General features: G+C 35.1%; 1 protein-coding gene across 14 annotated transcripts in view; it reads left to right on the top strand.

Annotated features, from left to right (window-relative positions):
• PEAK1 (pseudopodium enriched atypical kinase 1) overlaps positions 1-21,186 on the top strand; it is a 346,674-nt gene that overhangs the window by 157,921 nt on the left and 167,567 nt on the right. For 7 of the 14 annotated variants that reach the window (XM_074328317.2, XM_074328315.2, XM_074328313.2 and 4 more), the window contains one exon: positions 1,473-1,623. The exons of 4 other annotated variants lie outside the window; for them this stretch is intronic. The gene's annotated coding sequence lies outside the window, so the exon portion shown is untranslated. The remainder of the gene's footprint in view (positions 1-1,472; positions 1,624-21,186) is intronic. 3 more of the 14 variants (XM_074328316.2, XM_074328314.2, XM_074328318.2) reach the window with 1 other exon arrangement.

The raw sequence follows: 21,186 nt of genomic DNA, 5'->3' as shown, positions 1-21,186 counted from the left end.
TGGTGAATCACAAAGATGGTATACAATGAGTAACTTTACCCAAATTTGTTTCACCACGAAACTACTTTTTCTTTAAGCATTTAACTATATTAGACATTTTAAAAATGTGATAGGGTCTAATGATACATTTACATTTTTAATTTATATTTTGTAACAATTTCAAATTTATGCACAAGTTGTTACAATAATAAAAATAGTATAAAGTATTTGGAAAAAACAATTTTGGGGGCTGAGAGGAAAGAATGCATCTGGATTATAGGAGGATAATAGAACACAGCATTAGGAGGGAGTAAGGAGTTTTGTCACCAGCTAAACACTTACCCTTGGGAAATCACTTCACTTTTTCTATTACTGTGTACTTTTCTAGGTTACCAATATTTGTATACCCATATATTGAATTTTTCATATTCAAAATTCACACTGAAATTGGCATAAATTACATTTTTATCCCTTAAAGACTCTTAATGGAAAGAAGACTAAGTAATTTTGCCACTGTGTGTGTAATCCTGGGCATCACATTTCATCTGTATGTTGGTGATATAAGTGCATTCTTGGTAATACTTCTACATACCGCTTAACGTTGTTATGTGCCTATGACATGAAGTGATGGATGCAAACATTCTAAGAACATTGGATGTTGTTTTCATCATGAACAACACAGCTGTATTGCAGTTAGATGTTGATTGATGGTGCACAAACGAAAACTTCCTTTTTAAAATGCTTTTCTGTTGTCTTAAAATTGATTGAAAGGTTCGATTCTATACGATGTAAGCACCATCAGGAATCACTTAAAAGTAATCACATTTATCTTCCTACTTAATTCCTCCAGTGATTTCCTTGTATTTGGTGATATAGAGAAAACAAATTAGGGGTTGGGCCAGTTTGAACATACATATACTTGGTGCCCAAGAGTTAGAAATAGATAGAAATGTATTAATTTAATTTAGTGACATTTTATATACCAAAGTACAAATACGTTTCATACTTGAGCCTAAAGTAAAACTGCAAGGTGGCTAGAGAAAATTTTGCATTCGGAGATACCTACTTTTATGTTTTACAAAGGCTGTATTAAAGTTGAACATTGACTTTCAAAATTGCATTTTTATAAACGTGAAGTAGAGTTTAATATTTCTTGTTAGAGAAATGCTCTTATATTTGTAGCCAAAAAGGGGGGTGGGGGGTATACAAGGACAATAAATTAAGTCTTACAGAGTCTTAAGTGCGTCATTGCTAGTTTGATTCTTGTAAGTTACTTGGTTCTTACATATAACGTGGATAATTCCTGAGTGTGTGAGGCTCTGTCCATGTCTCAACCTAAGTAAAGAAGTTACTTATTAAATGAATGAGACTAATTATTACTCTTGAGTGAGGATTAAATTAAGAATATTCTACAAGAAAAAAATATGCAATATATTTAAAACTAGTTTACTCTCCAGTTTAGCTCTATTTTATTTTATTTTATTTTCTTGCAGTAAACATTGCTATCTTCAGAAAATAAGGTATGAGAGGCAAGGAAGAGAGGACATTCATCTTGGAAGGATCCAAAGTACTTTGAAATTTTAAAGGAATGTAATGATAGCTGCTAAAACTACCATAATGGATGAAGTACGTCAAATTTAACTGGTAACCAGAATTCTCATATCATGTTACATTTCCACCAAGAACTTTAGATGACTTGAAAGGATTTCTTTTTAAATTTGAATATTTGCCTTACAACTACCAAAGCTGGTAATTTTATAACTTATTTAGCATCGTCAGGTTTTTGTTTGACCCTTTCTGTGTGACCCTAATATTGATCAAAAGAAGTGTTGGTTTTTTTGCCCCAGGTTATGAACTTTTAGGAATAGATAAGCTTATTTGAGTAAGAATATGGCATAGGAACAGTATACTTACAGATTTATCCTTCACCAAATACTTTTTTTTTATTTCATAGAGCTAACCCAGGCAACATAAATGTTAGTATCCTACCACATACACAAAGGTGTTTGAGTCTTGTTTTCTGAGCTGTATGTCACGTTGTTTTTTAGTTTCCTTACTTGAGTTGGTCTCTTGATCTTTTCCCCTTCATATTTGCTATCTTATTTTTATTTAATCTCATCTTCTTTGCTTTTCCTTCTTAGGAATTCAGAGTCATAAAAGACTCACAGATCTAGACAGAAAAGGAGATAGAAAGTTGAAATGATTATAAAATTATTTCTTTGTGTGAAATTATTAGGTTGGTGCAAAAGTAATTGCAGTTTAAAAGGTTAAAAATAATTGCAAAAACTGCAGTTACTTTTGCGCCAGCCTAGTACAAGGACTGTCACAGTTCAAGTGGAATAGAAAGCAATTATAGGAAAATTTAAGATTCCTCGTTAGCCTTCCTAAATCTCCTTGATCTTAATCCAGAATTGTTTCAATGCATGTTTTGTAAAGATTCGAATGTTTGCAAATTTTTTATGGCATCCTAGTGAACAATTAGGCCTTTTTTTCATTAGAAGTCTATTAATTTGATTTTGAGGGATAATTCTTTGCTTGAGTCATTGTGTCTTTGGTACAACTGACTAAAACTAGATCTTTGCTGGGAAGTGCAGGAGATGTGAAAAAAATCAATCTAATACAGTATCAATTACTAGTCCTAATGATTCTAAGGAATGCAGGACCTATTTCAAGGAAATTATTCAAATTGACAAGTGTAATCTAAGGATAAATAATATATAAAAAAAGAGTGTTCTAATTACTCTTCCCTGTGCTAACATTAACCTTGATTTTTAAAAAATCACATTGATTTTTTAAAAATTCTCCAATTAAACCTCTACTTATGGCATAATTAGAACTTTTCCCTGTTTTTGTCTCTACCAGCCATATAGCAGCATTTAGACATTTTTAAATGTCTAGTAAATACCTTCTAGTCCTTAACCATTAAAAAAATTAAGTGAAGTTGAAGAAAGTTACTCTTGAAACACAGCAGAAGTGAAAGTGTGGAGTGTTTACTTATACAGGTAGGATAATATGTAGAAAGCCCCCAGACTTTCCTGTCTTCTCCATTAATTATCTAAGTTTTCTTTACCCATTTAATTATATCTGATTTTATAATCTTATATAACCAGTTTCATTAATGGACCCCAAACATTGTCAAAATTTTTACATGACACTTTACCACTCCTTATTAAACTCTTAATTCCATTTAAATCCATGTCTCAGGTATTTTTGGTAACCGTGGATGGGATCGTTGAAATCCACTGATAGTGGGTATTTCTAATCATTAATTTACCCTTTTTTTACTATCAAATTCTTTTCAGTGTTATAATATTATCAAGGAATAAATTAGATTAGGCCTTGACCTCTCTGCAGAACAAAAGAACTGCGTCCCGCCCAGTTCAGAAGTCATATAACTCACATCCATGAGGTATATACAATTAAAAAAGACCATCTGCATTTACATATTTAATTGTTCTGGCCCCATCCAAGCTGAGTGCCTCCAAAATCTCAAATCTACTATGGCATTTGAAGAGGAAAAGGAATCAGATTTCTGATTTGAAATTAACAAAATTTCTAATCTGTACAATTTGAAATTTAGGTTTCTAATTGTGCAGTCATGACTACTTTGAGGAGGCTAAAATTTAAAAGACGGCATTGTAGCTATATAATGTTAGAGTTGAATGAAACACCCCGTTTTATCTTAAGTTCATTTTATTACCTTACAATTATGGTTCTTGGGGGTGGGGGAGTATATTCCTGCAGACAGCAGGACTGCTCTGAGCAGTATGGTGTCGGTCTGGGATCTTAAACTCATGAAGTGTGACAGGCTTTTAAAGCCTCCTCGACTATACCTTCATTTAGGAAGACTGTCCTTATTGAAAGAAGCCTGTGTGTAAATTGCCCAGACAAAAAGGAATTAAACATAATAATAATAATAATAATAATAATAATAATAATAATAATGTGTTTTGAGTGATGACCACGTGGAAGCATTGGGATTAGTGTTTAATATGCATTAGCTTTAGCTCTATTGGACACAGGGCCTATGATTCAGTGTCTCCATTTTCCATATGAGGAAGCACATTCTCAGAGAATGTAAGTAAATTGCCCAACATCAGGTTGTCAGTTAGAGGTCGAGCCAGGTCTCTCTGACTCCAGAGCTGGAGCTCTTAACCAGCAGTTTATTCTAGTGTACAGATCTTCAGAGAACTTGTTGAAGGTGCTTCTTTACCTAGTGGCAGACAAGGAGAGTGGCTTCCTGTTAGCAACGTTCTCATTTCAGCTTTGTGAAACTATTCTCTCTTGGGATGCATATTACGTTTCTTGTGCAGCATCAGCTTTATTTTGTCAGTAATTTATCATTGTTTTAATTGTGTTCTTAAAGTATTCCTATATAATATAAAAAGATAACTTAATCCACTACTAAGTAAAGGTTAAGTTCTTGATGATGTCAGTAGACCTACATTTTATTTGAGATAGTCACTTAGAGGACAGAGGAAGATGATGGATAAATGAGTGGGGGAAAAATGCATCACTAACATCTTTACTCAGCGGTCCTCCCTTGAGGTCTTACTTGCCTTTCTCTCTTTACTTTATCCCCAGAAAATTCTTCAGTGTTTTTCAGTCTCAGAAACTGTGATTATCACTAAAAACCAAAATAGTGATGAATCCAGAGACCAATTTATTTGAAGGGCAGAAAATTTCTGTTAAATTTACATAATAGTCCTTTTCAAATAGGTACTTATTTTAATTGTAGGAATCAAAGTACATTAGCCTATCATCAAGTTTAAGATGATTAAACCTACATCAGGACTCAACATATTAAACATGAATTCTCCCCAAAGTGATGTAAAGGTTTAACTCAATTCTTAAAATCCCAGCATGAGTTTTCACACATATGTTTATTTCTACAAGTTTACATGGAAAGGCAAAGGAATTGGAACAGCTAAAACAATTTTTAAAAAAGAAAAATAAAATGGAAGGAATCAGTCTACCCAACAGCAAAACTTATTATGTAGTCACAGCGCTCACAATTGGTGTGGGCAGCAGGATAGGCATATAAATCAATAGCACAGAATAGATAGCCCCACACAAATATAGCCACCTGATTTTATTTTTACAAAGATGTAAAGGCAATTGAAAGGAGAATAGATTGTCTTTTAATCAAATAGTGCAGGAACAATTGGATATCAGGCAAAAGCATCTCGATGGAAACCTCATACCTTATACAAAAATTAACTCAAAATGGATCACAGATTTAAATGGAAAGTACAAAACTATAACACTTTTAGAAGGAAACTCCTTAGAACCTAGGGCTTGGTGAAGAATAATTAGATATGACACCAAAGCATGATCCATAAACGAAAAAAAAATTGGTAAGTTGGACTTCATCAAAATGAAAAACTTCTGCTCTGCAGAAGATGTAGTTAAAAGGATAAGACAAAAGATTCGTATGTAGACTATATAAAGAACTGTTAAAACTCAACAGATAAGAAAATAACCAAATTCAAAAATTTGCAAAAGACATGAAGAGACATTTCACCAGAGGATACACTCTCTTTTAATATTGGCAAATGAGCACACGAAAGGGTATTTAGCATCACTTGCTATTACAGACATGCAGATTAATACCATGATGAGTTATCACTACATACTTGTAAGAACAGCTGCAATAAAAAATAGTAGCGCTATGAGATGCTGGTGATGATGTAGAGAAACTAGATCTTGCACACACTGTTGGCAGGAATGTAAAATGGTGCGGACTCTTTGGAACATGACTTGATAGTTACTTTCAAAACTAAACATAACCTTACCATATGACACAGCGGTCACACCCTGGGCATTTATCCCAGTGAAATGACACGTCCACAAAAAACATGACTGATTGTTCATACCAGTTTTATTTACAGTAGCCCCAAGTTGTACCAACCAAAATGTCCTGCTTTGGATAAGTGGTTAAACAAACTGGTGCATCCATGCCGTGAAGTACTGTATCAGCAATATTATAAAAGGGAATTACCTGTTGATACACGCCACAATTTAGATTCATCTCAACAACATTATGCTGAGCCAGAGAGCCAGTCTCAAAAGGCCACCTCCTCCATGATTCCATTTATATAGCATTCTTGGAATTACAAAATTATAGTGATGGAGAACAGATTAGTTGTTGCCAGGGGTTTGGGAAGGCTCAGGGTAGCTGGGTGGGTGTGACTCTAGAGACAGCACAAAGGAGAGCTTTGCAGTGGAGGAATAGTTCTCACCTCGATTGTGGTAATGGCTGCAGCAATCTACATGTCATAAAATGACACAGAAATAACACACACATTGTACTGAGGTCAGTTTCTTGGTTTTGATAGCGTAGGATATTTATGCAAGATGTGTGTATTTGGGCACAGTTTTTAAAGGGTACATGGGGCCTCTATGTACTATTTTTCCAACTTCCTCTAAATCTCTATTTCAAAATAAAAAGTTAAGAAAAATAACCCTATCATAATTAGTAAGGATGATCCAGAAAATTCAGTCCTGTAAAATGCAAGGTCATGCTACCTCTGTGTTAATAAACTAACTGGCACAAGCCACATGGGGACATGGTTAGGAATTCTGAGGGTGCAGCTCTGAGTTCCAGATTTTCCCTACTCCATCTGGTGGCAGTTGCCTTGTCTTAAATATTCTCAAGGGCATTTCCAGGTCTTATGGCAGGCTGGTAGCCATCCAGGACAATGCCATTGATTTCAGGCATCTTCCAGTGAGCCAAGTTTTCCATGAATCTGATCTGAGCAGATTGGGCCAAAAGAGTCGTAGGGACTCTGAGCTCCACTCTCCTGCTTCCCTGGTTCCTAGGGGGCATTGCTGGCTCTTTCCCACCAAGTTTTTGTCTCTCTTCCACATTGTCACTCTTCTTCCTCCAACATAGGAACTGCAGCCAAGCCCCATTTGCAAGCAGTGGTTGAATGAACTGTTGCAGCCAATTGCATAATATCCAAATATATATGAGCAAATGTTTTACTTATTTATAACAGTTTTTCAGTTTGTTTAGTGTATCTTAATGAGATTTTACTTAAATAAGGAGAGTGTTTCATGTCCCTTGTAAAGAGCTGTGTAGTGAGGAAAAGACAAAGGAGAACAAGAAAAGTTATTTCATTCTTGCTTCCTAAACCAAGGGCAGAAAAATTTAAATGACCTTGTGGAATCTTTAGGAGAGAATGTTGAGAGACCATCTGGGTTATAGCCCTACTTTCTGGTGGGAATATCAACCTACCTGACTGGTAGAGTAATTTCATGCCATTTTACATAGTGACACATCATACATTTAGTTGGGAAAAATATTACTTGCAACAAATGAAAAACAATTAACTTAGTGCTAACATACATTTATGTGGTTTCTATATATTCTAGCTCTCTTGCTATAAGTGTGTCATGGATGGTGCATGGCGTGCACAGAAGGGTACTGGACAGGTTCCATCCTCAGGCTCACTACAGAGAAGCAGCCTAATGTATGAACAGGCAGGACAGCAGTACATCCAGCACTTCACAGAAGTATGAGCAGAGGGCTGTGACAGTGCTTCTGCTTGGGGAGGGGAGAGAAGGCGTCCCAAAGCACAGAGCTATTCTTTGTGCTGAATGTTACTGGATAAACAGGAGTTTACTGCCAGGGAACGAGCCAGAGACAAAGAATTCTAGGCAAAGGGAATGATGTGCAGAGGTATACTTACTTACCTCCTCTAGGGGAAAGAAGTCATAGACTTTTCAAGTTGAAGAGGTTATCCAAGGTATTTGATTTCAACATCCTTGCTTTACATGAAAGGACATGAAGCTCTTGGAGACAAGTGTACTGGCCTAATGTTACTGAGACATTAGAGTATCGCTGCAAGTATGCTTTCATACTCTGTAGACCGGAATATATTTTGGTCTGATATTACTCTATTCCAAGAAAAGGAGCTTCCTCATGTTTTCTTTGTTTATAAATCTGCTTTACTTCCAGGCTAAAATGTAAACAGTTATTATTTTTATTTTTTAAAATTTATTATGAAAATTTCTAAGAATTCAAAAAATTCAAAATAATATAGCAAACATCTATTATCTCACCACCAAGAATTAATTGAATCTTAACATTATGTCATTCTTGCTAAAATAAATAAAACCACTGAGGAACAGTTGAAGTGTTTGGATCACTCTCCAATCCCATTCCTAGTCTTCTCCAGAGAAAATGCTCTATAAGGTTGGTGAATATATATACGTATATGGGTATTCATAAGCAATGTGGAGTGTGAATGATGATATACTATACATATATTTTGCATCTTTCATTGGTGTGTGATAGTCATCTCAATGTATTTTTCATATGAACTTAAAATAAAATAGAGTATAGAAGGGCAGGTGACATATGAGATCTGACAGTTACGTTCACAAACTCACCCTAGAAAAAGTGCTACATACCTCATTGCTGAATATCACTACGGTCACCTTCGAAGTCCTCCCCTTGGGAAGCTATGCACTGATGTCAGCGCCTAGTCCACCCTTCAAAACAATTTTGGAACTCTTTTTCTGGAATGGCCATCAGAGCTGTCGTTGTGCTACCCTTGATGTCCTGAGTGTCATCCAAATATCTTCCTTTCAATATTTCCTTTATTGTTGGTTAAAGAAAGAAGTCATTGGGGACCAGATCAGGTGAGTAGGGAAGGTGTTCCAAAACAGTTATTTGTTTACTGGCTAAAAACTCCCTCACAGACAGTGCTGTGTGAGCTGGTGCATTGTCGTGATGCAAGAGCCATGAATTGGTGGTGAAACGTTCAGGTTGTTTTCGTCTAACTTTTTCATGCAGCCTTTTCAGCACTTCCAAATAGGAAACTTGGTTAATTATTGGTCTGGTTGGTACCAATTCATAATGAACAATCCGTCTGACATCAAAAAAGCTTAGCAACATCGTTTTGATTCTTGATTTGGACTGACGGAACTTTTTCCGTCCTGGAGAATTGGCTTACTTCCATTGTGCACTTGGATGCTTTGTTTTAGTGTCGTATTGGTACACCCATGTTTCATTACTAATGATAACATGGCCCAAAACATGGTCTTGCTTCTCCAAAAGGTCTTGGCAAACTTCGACCCTCCTTTGCTTTTGTTCATCAGTGAACTTCTGGATCATTTTTGCACACACCTCTCATGCCAAGATTTTCAGTTCAGATTTTCCTAACTGTTTCTCTACCGATGTTTACTTGCTCTGCTATGCTTCCCACAGTCAGTCGACGATTTTGACACAATTCGATGAATTTTTGCAATGTTTTCATCAGTTCTGCTCGTTACTGGCCGCCCTGACCTCTCTTCATCAGTGACGTGTTCTCTCCCCTCAGAAAAAAATGTTTAATCTATTTGCACACTGCCGTTTTCTTCATGGCATTATCCCCATAAACGTGGACTAACATGTCCCTGATTTCACTTCCGCTCTTGCCCAGTTTAACAAGAAATTTAATGTTTGTTGCTCTAATTCAAGATCAGACATTCTTGCAACAGCACACAAAAACACCCAACACCACTCAGCAAGACACCGCCACACATTGACATGAACACAGCTGTGAGACACTGATGTACCAAGGTTATGAAACCTTACCCAGCTGTTTGTACACTGCTGCCAGCGTAAGCGCACGGTGGCGTTACGGTGGCGAGTTCACAAATGTAATTGTCAGACCTAGTACTATAGTTGAGGTTTGCTGTAGTGTCATGGCTCTGTTCCTTGTGTTCTCTCCTTGCTACCTGAAGTGCCATTGTCTTCTTGTTAAATCCACATTGTGTTTTGGAAGAATGTAATTCCATCATTCAGTGGTTTTTCAAATATATTTTTTAAGAATTTCATAGGGAAAACAATTATTCCTGTGGGCTTACATCTGCTTTCACAGTAGTTTTTAAAAATTCTTGACTACTGAGATAATTGTAACAGAAATATTCTCTAATAGAGTCAGATGACCAAGAAATGACTATCTCATGGGTAGAGATTCTCCCTGACACATGCATTGCCAGCAAGACAACAGTGCTGTGCAGTCAGAGGCCAGGCATGCTATATGGAGAGAGTTAGCCTCTGAAAACCCCATGTGAGCTGACCCAGGAAGAGAAGTGTATCTGGACTTTGGGACAAGCTTAGAAGTCCTTTCCTCAGGGCCTGGCCCTAGTGTGAGGGGTGATGGAGGCAGAGACAGGAAGCTGCAGCAGTTGTGAGGAGATGATTATTGCAGGTGTTGGGAACGTATCTTTACCCTTTGAGTCATGGTGCCAGCTGTAATTAGCAGTACATGTTTTAAGTTAACGACAATGAGCTGGAAGGCCACCAGACATATGAGGCCATAGATGAGCCCCTTATTTCTGTTACTAGAAGGGAAATTCACCAACCAGCCTTATAATAGTGGAAAACTGGAAATCTGTAAAAACGCTTATAATAGACAAGCCAGTTATTCCAAACCTCACTGGTACTTTAATTCTGAAGTAATTGTCCCCGTGTAGTGGCAACAGATGAGGGAGGATAAACAGTTAGTATTATTATTCTGGCTTGTATGTTTTGAAGATTAATAATTCTGGCGCATAGTTATAGGAAAGGTTATCTAAAATTTCCAAATTGTAAAAATGAAAGGAAATTTTTGATCCCTAAGAAATTCATTTTTCTTGGAGTCAGTCCCAGCTTGTGTTTCCTTTCATTGGTGTGTCATGTAGAAAGGAAGGAAAACATAAAACGTCTGGTGCTGTAAGCATTCTCTGATGCTATGCAGTGGTTTGCTGTGTACCTGTGCTAAAGCTCCGATATGTTGCACAAGAGGAATATTTAAAAGGAAACGATGCAGAGGCATTGTTTGGATGCAAAATGGGGAAATGCACAGTCATTATCTTTATTTCCAGATAGATTTCTTAACTAGTATTTCTTCTGTCCGCCATTGCTTGTCTGCCAAGAATGGAAAATCACCAGGACTTCTGGAATCTCATGCACACCCTCCCAAAAATCATCAGGCAGGTGCCCAAGTTAAAAAAAAAAAAAAGGGTCCAAAGTTACCAACCACAAAGAGGTACCACACCACATTTACGAAGGTGGCAAGTGTTGGCAAGGATGTAGAGAAACTGGAACCTTTGTACATTGCTAGTAGGAATGTGAAATGTTTCAGCTGCAGTGAAAATGTTAGATGATCCCTCAAAAAGTTAAACATAGAATTACCATATGACCCAGCAATTAATTCTACTTCTAGGTATGTACCCAAAAGAATTGCAAACAAGGGTTCAAACAAATATTTGTACATAAATGTTTTTATAGCATCATTATTCACAATAGCCAAAAGATGGAAAAACCCATATGTCCAACAAGAGATGAAATATGAACAAAACTCTGGGCCAATAAATTAAAAAGCTTAAGTGAATTAGAAATAATTGTTGAAAGATTCAGATTACCAAAGCTCTCAAGAAAAGACAGACAACCTGAATGTATTAAAGAAATTGAATCTGGAGTTTAAAACTTTTCACTAAAGAAAACACCAGGCCCAGATGCCTTTTTTGGCGAACACAACCGAGCATTTAAGGAAGAAATAATTATTCTCCACAAACTTAGCCAGGAAATAATAAAGAATACGTCCCAACTCTTTTTTTTTTATAAAGTCTGTGTTGTCTTGATATTAAAACAAGCTAAAGATACTACAGTATTTAAAATTACAGACATAGACACAAAATTCCTAATAAAATATTAGCAAATCAAAATCAACAATGTATAGAAATGATAATACATTATGACTAAATCGACTGGGAATAGAAGATCATTTTAATCTTCAGAAATGAGTCAGTGCCATTCACATATCAACAAATGAAAATGAAAAAAAAAAAACTTGATGATATCAATAGTTAGATACCGCATCAATTCATGATAAAGAACTGTCTGTCAGCAAACTAGAAATTGAAGGTATTTCCTCAGCCTCGTAAAGGGCAAATATAAAACCTTACAGCTAATATCAGATTAGTGATGAAAAACTGAACGCTTTGCTCATATGGGGACAAAGCCTAGGTGTTAGCATTTTACTAGAGGTCAGAGCTAGTTCCATAAGGGAAGAAAAAAATGAAAGGAATGCAGAGGAACAGAGAGAAAGCTCTCTGCATTTGCAAATGAAATAATTTTCTATGTAGAAAATCCCAAGGACTCTACCCAAAATATCTGTTAGTACTACTGCTAAGTAAATTTAGCAAAGTCTCAGGATACAACATCATTGTATAAAAATAAATCATATTTTATATACAAGTAGTTAACAATTAGAAATATTAAAAAATACAATTTACAATAGCACTATAAAACAGGTATAAATTGGATAAAATACGTGTACCATCTGTGTACTGAAAACTTATAAAGCATTGATGAAAGAAATCAAAGATCTCATTAAAGGGAGAGAGATACTGTGCTCAACTATTGGAAGAGTCAATATTATTAAGATGTCAATTTTCCCAAATTGTTCTGGAGATTGAATGAAATCCCTATCCAAACCCCAGCAGGAATTGTTTTGTAGCAGTCGACAAACTGATTGTAAAATTTATTCAAAACAGACAAAGGAACTAGAAAAGCCAAAACAATTTTGAATACAAAGTTGGAGGACTACCTGGTATCAAGATTTAGTATAAAACTACAGTAATCAAACAGTGTATTATTGCTGTTAAGAATAGTTAGGGCAGCCGGTCAGCTCAGTTGGTTAGAGCGCGTTGCTACTAACATCGAGGTTGCGGGTTCCACCCCCTCATGGGCCACTTTGAGCTGCACCCTCCTTTAAAAAAAAAAAAAAAAAAAAGATACATTGATGTGTGGAAAAAAATAAACAGTCCAGAAATAGATCTATACATTTATTGTCAGTTGATTTTTGACAAAAATGCAGAAGCAATCCAGTGAAGAATGATTAATCTTTTCAACAAATGGTACTGAACATTTAGAAACAAAACCAAAAAGAAAAAAAAGATCTTTGCCCATACCTTGACATAGGCCATGGAGTTAAAGGAGAGCGGGGATGGTAAGAGACTCACCGTGTAGAAATAGAGGAAGTAATCAGACTGCCATGAGAATGGAAACATCAAAATGGTAGAGGGAATTATTGAAAGACAGTTTAATGAAGACAGTTTTGACTGAGGAGAATTAAGTATTGTAGGAAATGTGTATTCATTATAAATCCATATTCATTTACTTCACAAGCATATTAAGCACTCCCGCACTGTGTTAGATTGGAGGGACATTCTGTAGGTCCCTTGAGAGAATCCTATGAGCAATAACAAAACGGTGATAAGTGCTCTCAGAGCGGTGCCAGGGAGGCCCGTGGAGGGGCGTGGCTAACACCTGCGCTCATCCTGCGTGGGCTCCCGCGCGGGTCCGCTGACCTCGGAGTGCACGAAAGAGTATTAATTGATCCTCTGTCCCTTCCAGGACTCTGAGAAATTGTCAATTTGGTAGCTGAAATCCAATATGGGATCTCTTCCATCTGCTGCCGTTTGAATCTGGGATAATTACCTCAGGCTCAAAGAATAGACAGTGAAGAAACCCGATGTGGTTTCCTTTTATCATTTTTTTTTAATCTTTTTTTTTTTTTTCCAGCTGTCATTTGTTCTGCTTTTAAATGGTTAGTTTTCCTCTTGCCTCTAGTTGCTTGCCATTCTATACAATCTCTATCACACAATGAAAGCAGCAAAGGAGTTTTTTCAAAGAATGCCAAAAGTGTAGGAAAGACCTTTTTGTTTCATGAAGGATTCTTCATAATGCTCCACACACATGAAAAAGAAATTGGAGTTGCACGTGGTCACTTGGCCAAGCTTTTGCGGGTTTCTAACGCACATTCTCGTCTCTCTTTGAAGGATTATTCATTGCAACTTGTACTCACACTTTCCTTAAAGCAAGTACTACATTTATTCTCCCCCACTCTTCTATAACATACCAAGAACATTGGTGGAAAATGCTTCTTCATAAAAAGAACTGTTCCACCTACTCTTAGAATGCCACTGATTAAGAAAGTCACTGATTTCTTCCTAGGGAATAATATTAGGCCTTCCCCTGAGAGTGGAAAAAAAAATAGGAATGGGATGTAAAGAATGAAGATGGCTGTGTGTTATGAGGAAAATGTTTATGCAGTTGCCATGGTAATAGCATATAGGTATTCAGGAGCTTATGGTATCTTTGTGTGTGCCAAATATAAATCAAATATGAGTTGAATTCATTCTCTTTTTTGGTTCAAATTTAATCTGACATGTGTGTTATGTAAAATATGCTTCTGATATAGCATATTCAGTTAATATTTGAAGAAAACAGGCAGTACAAGGGTCTGCCATGTTTAAAGATCATATATTTGAGCCATAGAAGTAAAACTAGGGGAAATGATTCTCAACAAATGATTCCTAAAAACAAATAGCACAATAAGAGTACCCGGGGCTGGGCTTTCCTGTGAAATTCATAATTAGCAGAGCTAATGAATTTTTCTTAATTAAACCTTAACAGTGTTGGACTTAATTAATACTAGTGAGTGATGTCAGATGCTGAAAATACATAGTTTGAGACTTTATTTTAATGTATATGTTTTCATTGGAATAAAACAACAGGCAGTGATTTTAAATTACGAAACTTGTGTGTCACAAGATATCAGTTAGCCTTCAATTTTATGCTTTATAAATGAGGCATGACAGAAATCTAGAGAGGGCATATATGAATTTTGTAGATACAGAGAATTTAACCAAATTTTCCAGAGCCTGAACTTTTTCACTAATTCCAAAAATAATACATACAATGCAAACCTGACCTGCAGCCACTGCCTTTTAATGCGCACACAAACCAGAACAATAGGAAAATCTAAAAATTACTAGAATATGTTCTATTCATTGAAAGTAGGGTGCTATTTTCCGATACTTCGTCTCTTTATGCCAACTTTGTTAGCCATTTCATAGACTTACCCTGTGTATTTTCTCCTCTCTTAGATTGACTCTGACACATATTATATACTTTGTAAGCAGAGAGCCTAGAGGTTAAATGTCTTATTAAAACAGTAATTACTTAAATGGTTCAATAAATCTAACAGTAATTTAATGAGACCAAGTAGTTGCACAGATACAACAGTGGGAAAGGGCTAATCAGAGAAAGTTTATCAGAGGAGGTAAGTTTTGAGTCAAAATTTAAAGATAAATGACCTTTGTGAGAGCATTTTGATACTATATCAAGTTGTAAAAATACATGTACCTATACAATTTAAGGAGATAAAGATGTTTGCAAAGATTAAATTAGGAAGGTGTTCACTAAAGCATGTTTATATTAGGGAAAATTTGGAAACAACTTAAACATCAAAATATAAGGAATGGTTAAATAGTTTTTGCATAAATCTAGAAAATGAAAAAAAATGTATCACTATTTACAATGATACTCTACAAGAATATTGATATGGAAAAGTATTCATTATATATTGCTTAATGGGGAAAAAAGCAGGATTTTGATTGGAATTAAGATCATTTCGGGGGAAATTGGCATTTTTACTGTTGCATCTTCCAATAAATGAACACAGTATGTTTCTCCATTCATTTAGGTCTTTGATTTCTTTCACTAGTGTTTTATCATTCTTAGCATACAGCTGCTATACTTGTTCTCTCAGGTTTATACAGAAGTATTTCTTTTTTATTGGCACTGTTCTAAAAGGTATTTGTGAAATGTTCATTAGCATATTGCTTGTATATTGAAATGCAATTGATTTTTGTGTGTTGACCTTGTATTCTGCAACCTTATGATACTCACTTTCTAATTCTAAGAGGTTTTTTGTAGAATATGGGGTTTTTTCTATGTATACAACTTCATGTCATCTGTAAATTGGCACAGTTTTATTTCTTCCTTTCCAATCTGTATGCTTAATTCTTTTTCTTGCCTTATTGCACTGTCTAGGAACTCCAGGATAATGTGGAATAGGAATGAGAGTGGGCTTCCTTGCCTTGTTCCCTATTTTGTGTGTGTGTGTGAGAGAAGTGTTCAGTTTTTCACTCTTAAGTATGATATTAGCTTTGGTTTATGTAGATGCCCTTTAATTATGTTGAAGTTCTGTTCTAGTTTGCTGAGAATTTTCATTATGAATGGGTATTGATTTTGTCAAATAAAATTTCTACATCAATTGATATGATCATATAGATTTTCTTTGGGCTGTTAATATGGTGGGTTACATTGATTTATTTTTGAGTATTGAACTTAACTTATTCCTAGGATGAACCCCACTTGTTTGTGGTACATTATTCTTTTCTTATATTACTGGTTTGTTAACATTTTGTTAAGGATTTTTATATTTATGTTCATAAGGCTTATTTGTCTACTTTTGATTGATTGATTGATTTTTTTTTTTTTTTTTTTTTGTATTGTTTAGCCTTGTTTGGGCATCAGAGTGAAGCAGATCTCATAAAATGAGTTGGAAGAATTCCTTTCTATTCTATCTTCCAGAGTAGATTGTCCAGAATTAGTGTTATTTCTTCTTTAAATGTTTCCTAGAATTTGACAGTGAAACTATTGTGTGTGTGTGTGTGTGTGTGTGTGTGTGTGTGTTTGTGAGTGTGTGTATGTCTAAGGTTTTGAACTACAAATTCAGTTTCTTTTATAGTTACCAGGCTATTTAAGTTATCTCTCATCTGAAGTGAGTTTTGGTAACTTGTGATTTTTAAGGGATTTGTCTATATATCTAACTTGTCAAATTTAAGTGTGGAGTTGTTCTTAGTGATCCCTTTTTAAATCTTTTCTAAATATCTCAAAGGTCTGTAGTGATACTTCATTATTCATTCTGATATTGTTAATTTGTAGTTTGTCGTGTTTTTTTTTTGTTGTTGTTGTTTTTGTCAGTCTTACTAGGGATTTATCAGTTTTATTAATCTTTTCAAAAAATCAGCTTTTAAGTTTTACTGCTTTTCTCTTTGCTATTTCAGTTATGTGTGCCCCTAGTTTTATTATTTTCTTGCTTCTGCATGCTTTAGGTTTATATAGGTCTTCTAATTTTTTATGGTGGAACCTTAATTTATTATTAGATTACTGGTTTGAGACGTTCCTAATATAAACCTTTAATACTATAAGTTTTCCTATAAGTACTGCTGTAGCTGCATCCCACAAATTTTGAAATTTATTTTTGTTTAGTTCAAAATATTTACAAATTTTCTTTGAATCATTCTCTTTAAACCATGGATTATTTATTTAGACAATTTCCAAGTATTTGTTGTTGTTTTTTCCTGTTATTTCTATTTTTTATGTTCAGACAATATTCTTTATGGTTTCTATTTTTTAAATTTCTTAAGATTTTTTTCATAACCTATGATATGGTGTATCTTGCTGAATGTTTCGTGCACACTTGAAAATAATGTATATTCTGTCATTGTTGGATCAAATGTTCGATAAATATCACTTAGATTCAGTTGGTTGATGGTGTGTTAGCTCTACTATATCCTCAGTGATTTATCTACTATTGTTTACTGAGAAAGGTTGTTGAAGTTTTCAACTGTAATTGTTGGTTTGTCTTTTCTCTTTTCAGATCTGTCAGTTTTTGGTTTTTATATTTTGAATCATTCTTATTAGGTGCCTACACATTTAAAATTGTTACACCTTTTTAGTGAATTGACATTTTTATCATTACGTAAGATTCCTCTTTATCTCTGTTAATTTTCTTTACTCTGAAGTCAACTTTGGTAATATAACTGCTCCATCTTTGTTTTGTAAATAGTGTTTTCATATTATACCTTTTTTCTTTTCCATTTAGCCTTCCTGTGTCTTATTTGAAATGAACTTCTTATTGATACCAAATATTGGGTCATAATTTTTTAATTCCAATCTGATAATCTCTTATATGTTGTGTTTATACTATTTGCATTTAATGTACTTGATGTGTTTGAATTTAGAGATCTACCATTTATTTTCTGTTTGTTCCTTCTATTTTCCATTTTTTGTCCTATTTGAACATCTTTTGGTCTTCCATTTAATTTACCTATTGTGTTTTTTACTCTTTGTAAAAAAATATTTAGTAGGTGCTCTAAAGATTACAACATACATGCTAAACTTTTTACAATCTACTTGGAATCAACATTTTACTATTTACAAGTAAACAAATATTTACAAGTAAATATAAATACAAGTAAATATAAAAATCATATCACCATATAGGTAGCTTTATCTCCCCCCTTTTATCTTCCCCCCCCCTTTGTAACAGTATGTGACACTTATATGTTACACTACATGCATTGAAAACGATATCAGACAATTTTATACAGTGGTACCTTGGTTTTCGAACCTCTCCATTGACGAACATTTCGGTTTACACACGCCATAAATTTTATGGATCTGTGGTATCATTAGATAGTAAAACTCATGCTAAATTTGTAATTTTAGGGGTTGATTTTAAAGGTCTGGAACAGATTAATCCATTTTGCATTACTTTCTATGGGGAAACCGTGCCTTGGTTTTGAACATTTCAGAATTCGAATGGTCTTTCTGGTCTTTCGGAACAAATTATGTTTGAAAACCGAGGTACCACTGTAATTTTTTGCTTTCAGCTGTCAAATATTTTAAAGAATTCAAGAGAAGAATCATCTGTTACATTATCCAAATATTTACCATTTCTCTTTCTCAATTTTCATTCCTGATTTTCCCAATTTCCTTCTGATAACATTTACCTTTGTCTGGACTACGGCAAAAGTATTTCTTTCATAGCATATCTGCTGGCAACCCTTTGTCTTGTTCTCCGTCATCTAAGTGTCTTTATTTGACCTTTATAACTGAAGGACATTGCTGCTGAATATAGAATTCTTGGTTGAAAATTCTTTTCTTTTAGCACGTTAAAAATACTGTGCCACTTCCTACTGGCCTCCACTGTTTCTGAGAATCCATGAGGTGTGATAAAAAAATATGGTGAATGTTTAAATAAATAAAAAAGTTGTTACATTAAAAGACACATTGCCATTAACCCCTCTCAAAATACTCCCCTTCGCTTTGGACACACTTGTCCCATCATTCTTGCCACTTTCTAAGGCAGTTCTGGAAGGCCTCTTTTTTTTTTTTTTTTTTTTTAAGATTTTATTGGGGAAGGGGAACAAGACTTTATTGGGGAACAGTGTGTACTTCCAGGACTTTTTTCCAAGTCAAGTTGTCCTTTCAATCTTAATTTTGGAGGGTGCCGTTCAGCTTCAAGTTGTTGTCCTTTCAGTCTTAGTTGTGGAGGGCACAGCTCAGCTCCAGGTCCAGTTGCCATTTTCTAGTTGCAGGGGGCACAGTCCACCATCCCTTGCGGGAGTTGAATCAGCAACCTTGTGATTGAGAGGATGTGCTCCAACCAACTGAGCCATCCAGGAGCTCAGCGGCAGCTCAGCTCAAGGTGCCGTGTTTAATCTTAGTTGCAGGGGGCGCTGCCCACCATCCCTTGTGGGACTCGAAAAGTTGAACCGGCAATCTTGTGGTTGGGAGCCCACTGGCCCATGTGGGAATTGAACCAGCAGCCTTCGGAGTTAGGAGCATGGAACTCTAACCACCTGCGGGCTGGCCCCTCTAGTTTTCTTTTTATAATTGAGTTCTAGTTTCATAGGATTGTGGTCAAAAAAGATAATTGATATGATTTCAGACTTCTTGAATTTACTGAGACTTGTTTTGTGGCCTAACATGATCTATCCTAGATGTGTTCTGTTTGCTCTTGAAAAGGCTGTATATTTTGCCATTTTTGATTAAACATTCTGAAAATATCTATGAAGGCCATGTGGTCTAATGTGTCATTTAAGACCAATGTTTTCTTGTTGATTTAGTGTTTGGATGATCACTCCATTGATGTAAATGGGGTATTAAATTTTCCTACTATTACTGTTCTATTGTCAATTTTTCCCTTTATTTCTGTTAATATTTACTTAATATACTTAGGTGTTCCTATGTTGGTTAAATAAATATTTACAAATGTTGTCTCCTCTTATTGGATTGATCGCTTTATCATTATATAATGCCCTTCTTTGTCTCGTTTTACACCCTTTGTTTTAAAGTCTACTTTGTTGGATATGAGTGTTACTACACAAACTTTCTGTTTCTAATGTAAATTGAATGCCTTTTTGCATCCCAACACTTTCAGTCTGTGTGCGTCTTCCCATTGCAAGTGAGTCTCTTGTAGGCACCATATAAATGTGTCTGGTTTTTTTTTTTCCCCGTTCAGTCACTCTGTGTCTTTTGATTAGATCAGTTAGTGTACGTTCATCAAAAGTAATTATTGATAGTTATGTGCTTATTACCACTTTGTTAATTGTGTTTTAGTTGTTTTTGTAGTTCTCCTGTTTTCCTTTTTTCTTCTGTTGCTTTCTTCCCTTGTGCTTTACTGGTATTCTTTACTGTTTTGTTTGGGTTTCTTTTTATTTTTTGTGTATCTTTTGTAGGTTTTTGTTTTGTGGTCACCATGAGATTCATATATATTCATAGTCTACTTTAAGCTGACAGGCATTTTAGTTTGAAGGCATTCTAAAAACTTTTTGCTCCCTCTTCCATGCTTCATGTTTTAAATGTCATATTTTAGATTTGTTTTGTGTATCCCTTTACTACTTATTGTATTCATAATTGACATTGCTAGTTTTGTCTCTTAATCTTTATATTAGCTTTTTAAGTGTCTAATCCACTGCTTTTACTGTTTAGTTGCCTTTACCCATGAGGTCTTTGTGTGTGTGTGTGTGTGTGTGTGTGTGTGTGTATTTATATTTATATATTTATTTATTTCTGGTGATTGCCTCCTTTTTTTTTATTAATACTTTTGAGTAAATAAGACCCTTTTTACATATCTTGTAAAGCTGGTTTACTGGAGAGGAACTCCTTTAGTTTTGACTTGCCTGGGAAACTATCTTTTCTTCAATTCTGAATTATAACTTTGGCATGTAGAGTATTCTGGGTTTCCTCCTTTCAGCACTTTAAACATGTTCTGGTATACCCTTCTGGTCTGTAAAGTTTCTTATGAGAAATCAGCTGGTAACTGTATGGTGTTTCTATTGTATGTGACTACTTGTTTTTTTGTTGCTGCCTTTAAGATTCACTCTTATGTTTATCTTTTACCATTTTATTTACAATTTGTATTGGCATATGTCTTTTTGAGTTCTTCTTGTTGGGAACTCTTTTTGCTTCCTGGACTTGGGTGTGTGTTTCTTTCCCCAGGATAGGAAGGTTTTTAGTCTTTTTCTGTTTTTTCAAATAAGATTTCTGCCTTTTTTTCTCTTTCTTCTCCTTCTGAGAGCCTA

This window comes from Rhinolophus sinicus, chromosome 3 (assembly GCF_057876585.1).
Source record: "Rhinolophus sinicus isolate RSI-liver-muscle chromosome 3, RSI-T2T, whole genome shotgun sequence".
Taxonomy (NCBI): Eukaryota; Metazoa; Chordata; class Mammalia; order Chiroptera; family Rhinolophidae; genus Rhinolophus; species Rhinolophus sinicus.
This window is presented reverse-complemented; position numbering and strand designations above follow the sequence as displayed.